The sequence below is a fragment of the Syzygium oleosum genome, unplaced genomic scaffold, assembly GCF_021117445.2.
Source record: "Syzygium oleosum isolate NSW1041296 unplaced genomic scaffold, Sole_v2.1 Sole_v2.01, whole genome shotgun sequence".
In the NCBI taxonomy this organism is placed as follows: Eukaryota; Viridiplantae; Streptophyta; class Magnoliopsida; order Myrtales; family Myrtaceae; genus Syzygium; species Syzygium oleosum.
In genome coordinates this window covers 37,314,212-37,327,551 of record NW_026607485.1, presented here as the reverse complement: position 1 = coordinate 37,327,551, position 13,340 = coordinate 37,314,212, and the positions used below count along the sequence as shown (strand labels likewise).

Genomic DNA, 13,340 nt, shown 5'->3' with positions numbered 1-13,340 from the left:
CATTCCTATGAACAATTACCTCTAAATCTACACCCGAGGCGGCCCTTGAGGGGTAGACTGCGATAGTTGTGAGTTATCAAAACTTGTAAATGCTGGTACTGTCAAGAAGTATTTTTCACGAATAAAATCAATGGTTAATATCACGAAAAATCCTAAACTAATACACCTGTGACAATTTTACTCAAAACTAATTTTTTTACCACGAAAAAAATCAAACCGGTACACCTATGACAAATTTACCCCAAACTAATTTTTTGACCCAAAAAAATCCAAACTGGTACACTTGTGACAAATTTATCCTCCATTAAATTTGATTAATATCAAAAAAATCACAAATTGGTAAACATGTGACAAACGGAGGGGTACAACCCTAAATTGGTACACTTGTTAAGTGCCACGTGTCTTCTTAGTTTCGGCAAATGATCGAGTTTCTACAATCATTAAGCACTTGATGCTCCTGTACTTGGATAGACTATGGAGAGGTCTTTGATGAATACCGGACCCTGTGCTTACTGGAGAGAAAAGCAGCAGGAAAGAGAGTCTCTTTTATGCTCTCTCTAACATTAGGTTTCCGTTTAGGGAGGTGAACTGACAAAGATGCTATGAAAGAGCAATGGTCTCTGTATGCGCTCGTCTGATATTTGAATGCAAAAAGCGGGATGCGCTCGTTCTTTTGCCAATGTGACAAACATAGTCGATGACATTGCAGGAAAATAATATTTGAATTTGAGATAATTATGAAATATTATATAGAATTAATATCATGAAAAATCCCAAACTGATACACGTGTGACAAATTTACGCTTAACTAATTATTTAACCATAAAAAACCTCAAACAGATACACCTGTGACAAATTTACCCTCCATTAGTTTCTGTTAAATTTTACGGTTAAATTGCTGAGTTGGATGACACGTGGCAGTTGATGACGTACCAATTTGAGGTTTTACCTCTCCATTTGTCACAGGTTTACTAATTTGTGATTTTTCGTGGTATTAATTCAATTTAACGGAGGGCAAATTCATCACAAGTGAACCAGTTTTGGGTTTTTTATAGTCAAAAAATTAGTTTGGGGTAAATTTGTCATAGGTGTACCGGTTTGAGATTTTTCGAGGTATTAACCCTATTATATATGAATTCACATGTCAACATTAGATTTCAGTGAATATTCCGGCAGTCTCGGATTTAAGGGAAAAAAAAGAGCCAAAGTATTTGAGTTGAAAGTTTCGATTAAGTAAAAAGTAAAAGCCATTCCAAACTTAAAACTACATTTTGAGCTGGAGATACTAGTTAACACGAGTTAAAATATTAGATTGTCAATTGCGTAATAGTTACCACACAAAAATCACTTTCAAGCTTTTCCACGGTGGAAAATATAAAAAAGGGAGAGACTAAGAAAAAAATAAAAGTAAGTCCGACCTGCCGGATTCGAACCAGCGACCTAAGGATTAGCTGTGACTACGACTACAGTCCTCCGCTCTACCAACTGAGCTAAGGTCGGATTGTTGACAGGTCTTCTGATAATATGATAATATATTTTAATTTGTAAAGAGGAGTTCCCCCTCGCGAGAAGATTCTCTGTTTCTGCTCCAGTCCTGTACTTCCGAGGTCATCACGTTCTTCCTCAACCGGGAGGCTTATTTGGGGCCGGCCTGTTGCCGAGCCATCCGGACCAATCGAGTACGAGCGCTGGCCCGACCTGTTGTCCTCTCTCGGCTAACACGACAATGGAGGGCAACACCCTTGAGGGCTATTGCGCCTCCACGGAGAAGGTGGAGCGGTTGCCGGTAGTGGAGTTCGGCCGCACGACCCACAGGATGTGCCTCCCGCTGTTCACAAGGCCCTATGAGAACTCCGACCTTGTTTGTTGATAGTCGTCATGCTCCTGAGTTCGGCTTCCCAAAGACTCTTGCTTCCTGATCACAGTGGTCGAGAGGGTTTGAGTCTCACGTACATGAGAAGTTAGTTGAAGATGAGATTTTCAAAGATTTTTAAAAATGTTTAAATGAGAAGGATTTTCAATCCTATCTTAGACTGCGGATTTTCAAAAACAAAATTCGAAAATTTTAAATTTTATTCGAATTAGAAGAATTCGACAGGATATTTGAAGAATTCCTAATCCCCTTTATTCTAATCTATCACAATCCGAATCCGGACAACCAAATATAGCCCGAGTATTTATGCAAGGCGACCGCTTGAGATGGGTACTAATTTACATAACATTAAACACGGCATCTCTCATCCGATACGAAACTTTGAGATGTTACACAGGCTACAATGATCTTGTCAAGGTAAATCCTCCGCTTGCCCACGAATGGGATGATGGGCTGAATCTAAATGGCACTTGAAATCATGTTTTTGCTTTTTATATTGGTTTTATGTGTCTGGACTATACCAATGAATGTTTACAAAACAAATTTAGTCATCTTCAGGATGCCGGACTAGGAGGATATGAATCAATCCTTTCTAGTTCTAACTTATCCTTCTTGGCGATTGTGATTCCGAACCTTTTAGCACCGAATGGAGTCCGCATCCAAAAGCAAATCGATCATCTAAAAGAAAATTCGAATATGACAAGATATATACAATGCAATGAATACTAATGTTAATTTTTTTTTGGTCTGTGATGAATACTAATATTGACATTATGAATTATGAATACTCAATTTATTCGACAAAATTCGACAATTATCGTATTCAGATTTGCAATCGACTTCACCTTGCAAGTCATCTCAGTAAAACCTGCATGATGATTGCAAAAATCACGATTCAATAGGATTGTACCACTGGATAAAACTTTGGTCGCTCCACAAAGATTTAAAGAACATAAGGGAATGAACAAAAGAGTAGGAGCCTCTCATATCCACCCACTCAGATTGAAGATCTGAGACCCTTTTCTTTCCCATCTTTTCATAACCTCTTAATTTCGTGTTTACAAAAATAATTTAGCAAAAAAAAAAGTATTCACCAATTATATTTAACTCCCCGTCAATTAAGAATATTTCTGAATATCTTATAGATAACGTAGTCTATAAATTTCGTTTACGCTAGTCTATAGTTTATTTCTATTTTTTATGAGACTAACTAATGTGGAAAGTAAACTAGCTCACGTGCATAATTATTTGTGCCATCAACCAAATCAGTATCTCTTTGTCATTTGTTCTTCGATTATAAAGTTGGAAGGTATTGAATATGATTCACTTATATGAGTATATGATTACACTATTAAAATGACATTAAAGATTGAATCATGTGATTGACTTGGACCCAATTTGATTGGAGGGAAAAGATACTCAGTTGTTGTAATTTAAGAAGTTTGTAATTAGAAAAAACTCTTAATTTCTTCTTCTCGCCTCTCTTTAGTGCCCTACCCCTATTGTACATTGCTACAGCCCAATCAGCACCATCCCCTAGTCAGCCGTCGCTCAGGGCACCTCGCCGCCGCCGCCGCCGCCGCCGACAATACCATACTCGGAGAGCTCTAGAGATGATGTGGCATGACTGGGACAAACACTTATATGTATTCTGTATTAACGAACTTCAAAAGGAAATTAAAGATCAGTGTTGAAAGCGCATAAGTTTGCATTTGCTTGATCAATAGCGACATCTGCATGCTGCGTGCAACTCCTACCAAATACCCCATTTTTTTCAACGCTCATCCATTCAAACTTCGACTCTCTTTCATCCACCACGCTTCGCCTGCAAAGTCTTTTTCCCAGATGACCAAAAGAATTGAAAAAGCTTTGTCAAAGGTCCAATGTCAAGCCCCACACATCACTGAAAAGCTACCTCCTCAGAATACACTACATAATCTTCTGGGATACACCAATAGACCACCGTAAAACTCCCCTATGCTTGTAATAATCAATGATCACATATTATAGACTACTAGAACTTAATATACTTCCCCAATTATATATATATATCCACAAGTTGGAGGACTTACATGCACTTTATGCAACCAGCCACTTTCTTTCGCAGTGTAAACTGATAGGCTTCATCTTCATCACAAGCTGAGCACCGAGAGCGAGAGAGTATACAGCTTTTCTCTAAGATGCTGGCAATCTTAGCAATTCCCGCATGTCAAGCTTTTCTTCTCCGCTCATCAACCCGACGAGGCGAAACAAATTCGAGGTCACAACGTGCGCCAAAATCTTCACAAGGCACACACTTTTTGATTGCGTGCGCGTTCATTTGAGCTTGGCATGGAAATTAAATTCGATTGCAGGAATTAAATTTGATTGCAGTTGCTTTGCTTGATTATTTCTTCTTCTTTTTTGTAGATGAATGAGAAGATTAACAAGGACACAGTTTACCCACCCATCGGTGGCCGCGTTAGTTTGCGCTCAGTTCCTTTCATGAGAAGTCCTGGGTTCAAAACTCGCCCATCGGTGATTTAAGTGGGGGGTCGTGGCGGTGGGATGCTGCGCTAGCCCCCCTCGAGGACTAGTCGGGCATCACCGCTGGTTTGAGCCCTAGCTCGCCGGCCGCGCGGACATCTCGATTATCAAAAAAAAAAAACAAGGACACAGCAGTACACGGACTTCTGCTTTGGTCATCAATGGGTTTCTTAATGCCTCTTGTAATACTTGTAATACGATTGTCCATTAGAGAGGAAAAAACTGCGCACGGGCCAAAGCGTTCGTTTCGTTCGTGTCATCTTCCAAGTAATTAGGAGTGAGCGGTTCTAGGTTCCTTACAGGTTCCACTTAGAACTTGAAAACTATCATCGGATAGAGGTTTCTCATTTTTTGGAACCTGGAACCTACCTGTTGGAACGTGAAACTTAGAACCTACCTGTTGGAACGTGAAACTTGGAACCTACCCTGTCACCGGTTCCAGGGTCGGTTCCAGGGTCTACCCAGGTTTCACCTGTATTATTAATTAAACAATTGCAGTGAATCATCACCTTTAATAACCACCACTTGCTGTTACGATCCATTAACCACAACTTATATTTGACACATGAAAAATATGAAACATTAACAAGTCATAAAATGAAAACTCAAACTAGTGGTTCCAAATTATACACTCATCATCTAACGCCATTGAATATCACAGGATCACGTGAAAACATAGATCAAGAAAAAACACAAAACTTGTTTAAGGTTTTAGGTTGCAGGTTCCACCTATTTAGAACCTGGAACTTGCTCGTCAAAACAGGTTCCTCAATTTTTGGAACTTGGAACCTACCCTGCATATCTTGGAATCTGAAACCCACAAGTTTTTATCGGTCAGGTTCTCAAGTTCGAGGTTCTACCCTAAAACCATGCTCATCTCTATAGGTAACATGTTATTCATTAAAATGCATTTATTGTCATTCTACGTGTTATTAAGACATTATGGTGAGTGATTTTTGTAGAACAAATGCTTTCCAAAAACAATGTAAAAGCAAAGTTAAGTAAAAATTCCAAATAAGGGGCCGGCCAGCTGAAAATTCCAGCTGATCAAGGGCATTTTCGTCCAACACAATTTTAACCTAAATATTAGTTAAATTAAATTAAAATTTTAGAATTTTAGAATATTTTAAAAAACAAAAAGAAAGAAAAAAAAATACAGGCCAGCCCTCCCGCCTGTGGCTACTGTCCCATCGCCAGTGGAGCGTTGGCAATGGCCGACGAGGTCGTTAGCACCTCAACCAGGGCTTTCTGGCCCTTGCTAGAACTGTGACCCTCTCTCGAATCTAGGCAGGTCTGGTCGAGGGCCAATCACCTGTGGCCGGTCTTAGTCGATGGCCAGCCGCCGGCGAAAAGAAAAGAAAAGAACAGAAAAAAGAAAAAAGAAAGGAAAAAAGGAAAAAAAATTCAAAATAGTGAAGGACGAAAATGCTCTTGATCAACCAATGATGTCTAGCTCTTCTTTAAAATTGACGTTGCCATTTCAAGTCCTTAATTGAGATAGTGAGAGCATGGGCAATTATTTGATATTTTCTCAAAAGTTAACGGAGGACATGAAAACGCTCTCAGGTGCATAGAATGGGATCGTTGGGTCTTAAAAGATGTTGATTTGTGCGTAGACATCGGATCCACCAAGGAGGTCTCCAATGACTCTAATCATTGTGTCTCCGCTTCTTTTTCAGTTTTTTTTTGGCTTTTTAATTGTGGAAAACGTTTCTTGATTCTTTATAATCCATTCTCTAATTATGAGTGCTTGAATTACAAGAAATACTGTTGGAGAGGAATAAACTCGCAGTGGGGACACATATCAACATTACTCCTACTTTCCATGCAAAAATAATCCGTTGTCGTCCCTAGTTTTCACTAAAATTGGGTTACTACATAATTGGGTTACTACATGAATGGTCAGTACAAATCCATGGAACCTACGTTAAAAAAAAAATCTTATAACTAAATCACTCATCTTGAAAAGGTAAACTTCGAAAATATGAAATTCCCTATTAAAATATTTAAATATTAAAACACTTAATAATTTAACAGCTTAAAACTTTTATAACAGTTGATAGGATCTCACAAAAAATATCCTAATATCAAAATAAGAGATCATGAGTTCAAATCTTCCAAACCCCTCATTTACCTTTCGTCTTATATCTCTCTCCAAGCTTAGGACAGGTAACAAAAGAAATCTCCCAAAATTCTTTTGTTATGATTTTATTGGCTTTATGATTATCTTAGGTTTTGTTTTTTATTTTTACAAGTCATCAAGCGGTTGTCTTACCTTATTGATGACAAGCGTGTCTTCTTCTCAAAAATACGCAATGATAACTCATTGGAGTGCCTTGTTGGGAAGTTAAATATCGCTCGAGCATCTCTTGATGTTTGTTTAATATTAGTTTCTTCGGATCTAATCTTTCTTAGTAAGATCAAGAGAGTAATTTGATTCCGATTTGTTGGTTAATTTGGATACGTAAAGAGTAGCCATTCCGTCCTATGACTACTATTGCTTTATATCTACTACCTTCCTCAATAATAAAAAACTTGCTATATCCTTTTCATCTTAGATGCCCGTATACCTGTATTGCTGTAACTGTTTTCTTCAAATGAATATGATTAGATACTATAGGCAAGTTTTTGATTGTTGAGTAAGGCAGTGGATTTAAAGTGCCGCAATAGTAGCCACGAGACAAAATGACTGCTCTTTTCGTTTCCTAATTAAGCTTTCCTAATTAAGCTGCAAATCAAAATAAAATTACTCCTGATGTCACTAAAAATGATTCGAGCCGAAGAAACTAATATTAGACATACATCGAGAGGCACTCGAGTAATATTTAACTTCTTATCAAGGCACTCTAGTGGGTCGTCATCACGTATTTCTAAAAAAATACCCGCTTCTCATCATTGAGGTAAGACAACTGCTTGATGACCTATAATAAACAAAAAATATAACATAAGATAACCATAAAGACAATGAGAATATAACAAAAGATGATAAACATATTCACTATATCGTGAGCTTTGTAATGTTGTTGTACACGAGAGTAAAATGATCCATCGGCCACCTTGAACATCTCCACGATCTCAAAAATATGATTGCCCCTCCCCTTCTCTCCAGCCTAAGATAAGTAGGCAAAAAAGTCATCAATGCAGTTATTGTGGTGGTATTGCAAATCATAAATATCTGTTTACAATTAGGTGCTACACCATTGTCATGTGAGCTTATCAATCCTAAGATAGTTCCAAATGGTTAAAGTAACTTGGTATCAAACCTCTCTCAAATTGAACACAAGGTTAGGAATGGATATGATATTAGCTAACTAAATATTTACATTCACAATCTGAAGTTTATACAAAAAAATACAATCCTGGAAAATAGAATCAGATGTTGAAAAAGTTTGCAGTAATGTAATGCCATGGTGACTTTAGCTTTAGCATCTGATGGAGAAGATTGTGCGGAACTTAGTCCAATCTAACTATTGGGCTATTGGGAGTGTGATGCACTTCAATAGTAACATTCATCTCAACAAAAGCTAGAAAACTTTCATTTAAATTGTGCAATGCCAAACTTTATGCAACTGGGTTGCTTGTGGTAGATCTATCTCATCTTTGCATAAAAGTGCGATTCCCTATATGGGATGTCTTTTGTCTCGAAGTTTGCCATATAACTCCTCCAATTCAGACAATATTTGCATGATTCTTCAAACAAAACCACAATACTCACGTCCATATCAAGTATAAGATCGATGCAGAAGATGTTCTAGCATTTTTCAATCTAGACTACAACTAAAAGTAGAATTCTTCTCGTCATTTCAAATTAGTGCAATTTTAAACTAGCAAGAAACAAGTAGCCAGTGAAGCTATGACCCAAACTATTGGTAGATTCTATCAAAATCCATTTCTATAGATAAACCTTCATTCATCATACTAGCCCGATGCCATTTAATTGCAGAATATGTATAGTTGCAATTTTCAAAAGAATATTTATTAACTCACCTTCACATAGGCATCATCACCAATATCATAGAAAACCCCATCAACTATGCCTTCGTGTAGTGGCACTAGGCTTGGATTGTTTCTTTAGAGTTATCGCCTCCACAAACGTTGTGTTGTAATAGAACATCCAGGAAATACAACTGTTAACAAGGAGAAAAAGATCAACCTATGTCAGAAAAAATAACTAAGCAGGTACTCAAATCTGATCTTACTCTTTATTGCCGTTTACATTGGCCACCTTTTTCTTCTGCAAGATAGAAAAGGCACCACGGCAAATATAGCAAAGATTAATATCAGCAGAAAGCAAAAAAGGAAAATTCAAAGCAACAAAAGAAATTGCATGTCAATAATCTCATGTGCGGTCTTGTAGAGGGGAAGTAAGGGTTCATCGCCTTTGAGTAGACGACCTTGTATGATATTTCCATTATTTCTCCGCACACTAGAGGGTGGAGTGTGAACTTGACATGGAAAAATTCATTGGTTTGAGACTAATTGTTTCTACATGTAACTTCCTCTGTCTTGACTGATTCTCACACCATGACTAATTAGCTAGTTTAGTGTATCTACCTCCAGATTAAAGGATCAATACTTGCACCAAGGAACCGATGAGTAAGCACTTTCACGGGCTAATTAGGAGTACAAAACTTCATCAGAAATAAGCTTTAGCACCTTCCACAAGTGATAGATGCCTTGTATGATTGATTCAAGTCTTATCAGTGTAAATAACAATGGATGAGACCATTCTGACAAACTATTATGTCGATTCAAGTCTACTCTTTAAGTACTAAAAAAACAAATGCAAGAGTGACCAAAAGAGAAGGATGTCACAAGTTGAAGGTGCAGAATCTAAGTAATACAAAAAATGCAAAAATCATAGCTTCTCTTATCATCCTTCTCTAATAGTAGAACTACGAGTCTTGATTTGAAAAAAATTACTTCTATCTCGATAAGAAACTTAGATGCAAAATTTTCTCTAAAGCAGTCCAATAGGGAGGGCTAGAGATCAACAGCCCATAGAAACAATACCAAGAATCCAAGGGGGCCTTTTCAGTTTTTAATAAGCCTCTTAAGGTTTTAACCTCTTGATATACTCATTTCATCTCCCTCCTGTATGCCTTGAACATAAATATAGAAGAGTTAAGTTCCATAAGATATCTGCCAAAAAATTACACCAGGGAGTTCAATCAAAATCTAGGCAAATTTAGTAACAGTATGCCACTCCATTGAATTCTTCCAAGTATAATCAATGGAAAATAGGAATCCTTTTTGTCCCATTATACATCAGGTATTAATTCTCAAATACTCTTTCGTTCATCATTCAATGGTTCTTGTTAACAAGCGCCAAAGGGCACTATATAAGACCAGTGGTAAAAGTTGACACACTTTGTAAGTTGAGCAAAAACACATTTCAAGGAAGTAAACTCCTTCAAGTAGAAATTTGTATGTTTCCAAAACACTGAACAAGGCCTTGAGGACACACTTTTAACATTTCCCTTAATAAATTACGTACAAATTTTGAACTCAACAATAAGTGGGAATTACGGATCTAAATTATTCAAACAATAACTATATATCAGGGGGGATACCATAGAATATCATCCACATTCAATTTGCTATTATCTTTTTTAATGACCTCATCAACATTTAGTTAGATAAAGAGAACAAACAGAAAGATTATTCATCCCTCAGGATTGGGCATCAAAATTAGCTACCCTCAGTATATACAGTTGGATGAGGCTCGAGCAAAACCTCAAACTTCTGATTGGGACACATTTTCCTGGTCAATGTCCGCTATTTTCACTCGTAAGAGGCAAGAGGATATGGCTGTAGCTAGTCTTCAGCAGCACATACAAACGAAAAAAGGGCCAATTCCGGCCACCACATTTATCTCATCCTTGATTTGGCAAAAGCTGCATCGGCACCATTTCTCACTCAACCCGCATCTTATTTCTACAAATTAAATCGACAGTATTTCTAAATGTTAGAGATATATTTCCCTTATCCCTGTGTATCTCTCATGATTGCGCATTATCTTCCCTGATTGATTGTAGTTGATATTGTAATAATTTGTTGCTTTAGATAGTCATCATGTAGAGTCTATAAATAGACTCATGTACCATTTGCCTCTCCAATCACATATTTTCACACTTTAGTCTTAGGCAAAAGTTCAGTAGAATATTTGAATAGTCGATAGTGGTGGTATCATAGCGGGACCTGCAAACCTTTCCAAGACCCCTATTTGCCTCTCCATTTACATATTTCCTGCCTACACCTGAGAGGAGTTAAAATATTTAAATATCAAACCACGCCTTCATCTAATAGCTTAATAGCTTAAACTTTTAGAACAAAACTCACGCTAAATAATTGGGGAGTTAGAATATCTAAATATTAAATCACGCCTTCACCTAACAGCTTAAACTTCTAGAACAAAATCTCACACTAGACTCGGTATAAATACCCATTATTTTCCCAATGAACTGAAGCTCATACCATCCAAGTAGCTCTGCTCACTCAAATCGAGCCACCAATAATTGTCAAACACCCCCATATGAGAAGATATCATCTACCATTGCAAGTCACATAACAGTTCGCCCATTAAGCAACACTTTTCAACAACCAGAAACAAACCAGCACCAAAACCCAATAACTGGCCACTGAGCTGAATCAGATTCGAGAGAAAAAGACTAAATAGAAATCAAAAAAATGAAAGACTACCTTGCCCAAACCAAGATGCCACTTATGCCATTTCTGGCGAGCTTCATCTTTGGGGATCAGAGACCCAATGAACCGGCACTCCAACTCCTCATTGTCGTTATCTTCAGCAGAAACGGCACGAGCCCTCGTCAAAGGGACGGCCTTCTTGGCACACTGCTTGTGTTAGGCGGCTACTGAGAGAGGCAGAGACGTTAGAGAGATTGTAAAGGAATGGGTAGCGAGTCACTCAATTTCTGCTCACAATCTTTAACCACTCGCAAGTCGCAGCCTCGTATGATGATCAACTCAAAATGCCAATTTATCCAGCTGCTCCCTAAGGCACAAAGTTATCTACAAGTCAAACAATAATCACTTGCTAGGAACTTCACAGGACGCATAAAATTCAAAACCTTATGCGAGCCCTCATCCCGATTCACTCTTACAAGAATATCATCAAACAGGTTGTGACTAATCAGCACAACCACCTAACAGAACTATCAAGCATATACCGTTCAAAATCAAGAATCACACAACCAAAAAGAAAAGGACATGAAAGATGGTTTCCAAAGAAAGGGGTGCTTCAACTTTGCAAGCCAAAATGATATAGAAACTAGAGATCACAAGATGGTTTCCAGAAGCCAATCAGATTGCATAAGAATCTACAATTGAACGGAGATTGAAGCCCAGACTACTTCAAAGTAGTTCTACGCACATAATAACATACTCAAACCACAATCCTAATCCATTAATGGGTGTTCAGCATTGCAACCGAAGATTCCCGAATCAGCAAGGGAAACGAACAAGCCCACACGAAGACGGAATCACGAGATGTACCTTCGAGTGACCATTGTTCGCCTGAAATCGACAGCACTGATCATCCAAGATTCAGGACACGAAAGAGAGGGGTTAGAGTCATGAGTGCAGCCTTGCCAGGTGACGATTGTCCGATCGAGGATGGAGTCTCACGGAGGCGGCGGCGGCGAGCGGAACCGGGAGACGATCGGCGGAGGTACGGAAGAAGCGGATGTTGAGGAAAACTCCTATTGATTTTGAGGTTGACAAAACCTTCTGTGTTATTGTAAATCTAATACTCATTCTGAACAATTTTATTCCAGGTCTGTATATTCTGGAAGTTCAGAAGAAAGTTATTCAGACTTTACAATCTATCAAATATGTTTTTGAAGACCCACATAATCTAAGTTCTGAGATTCAGAAGCAGAAGTTATTCAGATGCAGAAGCAGAATTTATTCAGATGCAGATGCAAACGAAGAAATTATTCAGACGCAGAAATTCTTCAGACGCAGACGCAGAAGTTGTTCTGATGCAGACGCAGAATTTCTTCAGACGCAGAATTCAGAACGTAACACAACAGCTAGTGATCTGGCATGGATTTCACAGAAGGAATGTTCTGATTGTCTCAATCTGAATCAAATTGATTGACAATCAAACATCATGACAAGAATGCATTACAACGGACAAAGTTCTACTTATGGAAACCAAGATTCTGATTGTATGGGCGACCAGAATCAGCGGGATTCAGAATCTGTTATCCAACGGCTACTCAATCCTTAGTATACAAATCTGTCCAAGGTGAAGATTGGAAGATGATCCTCTGAATGCTGTCCAACGGCTAGTTTGGAAGTGGAGGAGTATTTAAGGAGATCAATGAGCAGCAGAAAAAAAAAACAGAATCAAGAATCAACAAGTCCAAAGTCTGAGCTTAATCCAATTATTTTCTCTTGTCATTCTGAGCCAAACATTAAGATCTTGAGGGACACTTTGTAAGAGTGATTGTGTGAGATAGAGAGTTCTATCATACACAAGAGTGTTAACACTCAGAAGTTGTAATTCCTCTTGATTACATAGTGAAATCCAAACCAAAAGGTAAGAGCGTGGGAGAGTGGACGTAGGCTTGCTATATGCCCGAACCACTATAAACTTGTGTGCGATTCTCTTTCCCTTATCTCTTACTTTACATTCCGTACATCAAGAGCAATCTATATAATCTGTCTTGAATCAATTTTATTCGACTCTTCCGTGATTTATTTATTTTTCCGCATAAATTACTAAAAATTGTTTTAGATCACCTATTCACCCCCCTCTAGGTGATCCTTGCTAGCTACATCAGCGGAGAGGGGGCGGCGTTAGAGTGAGGACCGTTGGTGCTGCTGCTTGATCGCTTAAGCAAGGAAATATACTAGTGCGCTTTAAATACGAGGAGCCAGACTTATTATTTTAAAATCCATTTTAACCATATTT

General features: G+C 38.1%; 1 long non-coding RNA gene and 1 other non-coding gene across 4 annotated transcripts; both read right to left on the bottom strand.

Moving 5' to 3' along the window:
- Positions 1–1,412: 1,412 nt before the first annotated feature.
- Positions 1,413–1,500, bottom strand: TRNAY-GUA (transfer RNA tyrosine (anticodon GUA)). The gene is given in 2 exon segments: positions 1,413–1,448; positions 1,464–1,500. It is a non-coding gene; the product is annotated as a tRNA-Tyr (tRNA).
- A 5,614-nt stretch (positions 1,501–7,114) lies between these two features.
- Positions 7,115–12,099, bottom strand: LOC115682611 (uncharacterized). 3 transcript variants are annotated; one of them, XR_008816443.1, is made up of 5 exons: positions 11,915–12,099; positions 11,102–11,274; positions 8,387–8,633; positions 7,399–7,509; positions 7,115–7,320 (listed from the first exon to the last, which is right to left on the bottom strand). It is a non-coding gene; the product is annotated as an uncharacterized LOC115682611 (long non-coding RNA). The 3 variants fall into 3 exon arrangements; XR_008816444.1 differs by having other exon boundaries at positions 8,387–8,552; XR_008816445.1 differs by having other exon boundaries at positions 11,102–11,271.
- Between the last annotated feature and the right edge of the window lie 1,241 nt (positions 12,100–13,340).